At 43.0% G+C, this 3,204-nt stretch overlaps 1 long non-coding RNA gene across 1 annotated transcript; it reads right to left on the reverse strand.

Moving 5' to 3' along the window:
• Positions 1-2,427: 2,427 nt before the first annotated feature.
• LOC148686391 (uncharacterized) lies at positions 2,428-2,917 on the reverse strand. Its single transcript, XR_015949354.1, has 2 exons — positions 2,800-2,917; positions 2,428-2,712 (listed from the first exon to the last, which is right to left on the reverse strand). It is a non-coding gene; the product is annotated as an uncharacterized LOC148686391 (long non-coding RNA).
• Between the last annotated feature and the right edge of the window lie 287 nt (positions 2,918-3,204).

Here is a 3,204-nt window from a genome sequence, read left to right on the forward strand (position 1 = left end):
TACACAACAAAGGTGTGCAAACATGAATTATAGTAGTCTTATCGCTCTGTACAGCGACCATCTGTGGAAGAAGGGAACTGAGGGAAAAGATTTGGCATGCCACAGGGACTCTCGGCTCTCAGCTGTGTTTGAAGTAGCCCCACTAAAATGTAAAACAAATATTCTTCTCTTTGTACATTTGTTTTGCCTCCCATCTTAAGCAGTGCCCTCCCTCTTTTATTACCTCAGAACAACATTTTCTTCTGTCTGAATGAAAGAGGCGCCTACGTAGCAACTACATAAACCTGATTTATCACATGAAAACAAACTGGCATCTACTGCTGGATCCTATTTACTGTATATTCCTGCGTATAAGACTACTTTTAAACCCAGGAAAACATTCTGAAAAGTCGGGGGTCTTTTTATACTCCGGGTCGTATTTCTTATATGGCGAGTATATCCCAAACTCTATATTTTAACTGGAAAAAGTTGGTGGCCGTCTTATACGCCCAGTCGTCTTAAACGCTGGAATATACATACACTAAAGTGTAAAGTGATGGTTAAAAGCCAGTGCTGTCAACAATTCTTTTCCCAGCAGGTTCCAATACAGTACTTGCCTTAGGAGTGTTCATAGAATCATAGAATAATAGTTAGAAGAGACCACAAGGGCCATCCAGTCCAACCCCCTGCCAAGCAGGAAACACCATCAGAGCATTCTTGACATATGCCTGTCAAACCTCTGCTTATAGACCTCCAAAGAAGGAGACTCCACCACACTCCTTGGCAGCAAATTCCACTGCCGAACAGCTCTTACTGTCAGGAAGTTCTTCCTAATGTTTAGGTGGAATCTTCTTTCTTGTAGTTTGAATCCATTGCTCCATGTCCATTTCTCTGGAGCAGCGGAAAACAACCTTTCACCCTCTTCTATATGACATCCTTTTATATATTAGAACATGGCTATCATATCACCCCTTAACTTTCTCTTCTCCAGGCTAAACATACCCAGCTCCCTAAGCCGTTCCTCACAAGGCATCGTTTCCAGGCCTTTGACCATTTTGGTTGCCCTCTTCTGGACACGTTCCAGCTTGTCAGTATCCTTCTTGAACTGTGGTGCCCAGAACTGGACACAGTACTCCAGGTGAGGTCTGACCAGAGCAGAATACAGTGGTACTATTACAGTACTTCCCTTGATCTAGATGCTATACTCCTATTGATGCAGCCCAGAATTGCATTGGCTTTTTTAGCTGCGACAACACACTGTTGACTCATGTCAAGTTTGTGGTCTACCAAGACTCCTAGATGTACTGCTTTTCACATGTACTGCTCTCAAGCCAGGTTTCTCCCATCCTGTATTTGTGCCTTTCATTTTTTTGTGCCCAAGTGTAGTACTTTACATTTCTCCTTGTTAAAATTCATCTTGTTTGCTTTGGCCCAGTTGTCTGATCTGTTAAGGTGTTGAGGGGGCTGTTGACAAAATGGGCCACACCCCAGTTTTACCTGGCTGTGTTTGCAGCAGCAGGTGGCAATGGAGCTGTGGTCAGAACTGGGTGGCTTGAAGCTGCCTTTTACATTCCCCATAATTCCCTGTCAAGAGCCCAGGGATGCCGTGTGCTGTCCCTGTCTCTGTGCATCTTTCATGTCTACACGACCAGGCAAAATTTAATTGGTGAAGCTGGAAAGAGATGCTCGGATGGAAATTTCTGCCTGCCACGCTATCAGCAGTCAGGGGGACAATCTTGTTCAAAGTGCAGTAAAATCACTGCGCGTTTAGAAAGTGTTTGAGAGTGCTCAAAGGGCTTCAGTCATGTTGTCGCAGTGAATTCTTACAGCAGCTTTGTAAGGGAAGTCAAGATTAAGAACCCCATATTGCAGAAACAGGGCAAGCGAGGGCATGGAGGCGGAAAGCCAGTGACTTGCCTGAGGCTACCTGCCAAATCCACGGCAAGAGGAAAGATTTGGAATGAGAACTTCCTGGTTGACTGCCCCTACAGCAGCGGAACTGGAAAATGTTGTAAATGGGGTTTTTCCCTGCACAGTGCAAAATTGGTGGAGGAAGATGACTGGGGTTGAAGGTGGGGAGATTATGAATCTTTCTTGCAGGCTTTGGCACTTTTACTAGTGGTTCCGCTGTGGCGGGAAGGTAAACGGCGTTTCCGTGTGCTGCTCTGGTTTGCCAGAAGTGGCTTAGTCATGCTGGCCACATGACCCAGAAGCTGTACGCCGGCTCCCTCGGCCAGTAAAGCGAGATGAATGCTGTAACCCCAGAGTCGTCCGCGACTGGACCTAACTGTCAGGCATCCCTTACCTTTACCTTTATCTTCATGAATATAAGTCAGGGGTCTAGGGTTGCCAGACTCAATAGAGGACAGAACTTCTGTGCCTTTAATTGCCCTGCTCTCTTTTGAAGTCCAATACAAAACAAGCAGCACGCAAGGGCACCAGATTCAATCAAGTTTCAATCAAGTATTATTAATCCAAAGAGAAAACAATAAGAGAACCATATACAAGTGCTGACACAGAAGCCAAAATCAAACGTTAAACAGATAGCATGTACAAATAAAAGGCAAACCAGTCTTTATAGTCTTTGAGGCTATATAGCGGTCAGCAAAGTGGCAGCAGGTCGAACGAGGTGTCAATGGTAGTAGACAGGCTGCCGGCGTTTTTTGCCTGTTTCGCCCATATGACGGGCTTCTTCAGTAGTTTCTCCTTGTGCTTTTATGTTTAGTGCATTCACTGGTGGTATAAACCAGGTCTTATTAGTATTCGAACTAAATCACTAATATACATATAAACAAAACAAATATCAAAGACAGTACTTACAATTTGTATGAAACCACTTATCTTGGCTTAGGCCACAATGCTCAGGTTCTTTTTCAAAAGGTTCTCTCATTTACATATTCACTGGTAATACAAATCAAATTCTAATTATTGTTTAAACTAATACAGCAATACAATTTCTAAAATACATGTACACATAAAGAGATACTTACATTTCTTGTATTCAGAGTATTTTTGGTTTGAGCATGTATTGACTAAGCAAAAATCCTGTGTTTGGAGCACACTTATATACAAAAAGTTGGTTCACAGGTGATAGTAATTAGAGATGACAATTAGGAGGGGGCAGAAGAATGTGAGTACTGATAACACTTACAGTATCTCTATGATTACTGTATGTTATACTGCTGGTGTGTTAGTTTAAATGAATACAGAAAGGTCAAGATCTGA

Source organism: Zootoca vivipara, chromosome 3 (genome assembly GCF_965207765.1).
Source record: "Zootoca vivipara chromosome 3, rZooViv2.hap1.1, whole genome shotgun sequence".
Taxonomy (NCBI): domain Eukaryota; kingdom Metazoa; phylum Chordata; class Lepidosauria; order Squamata; family Lacertidae; genus Zootoca; species Zootoca vivipara.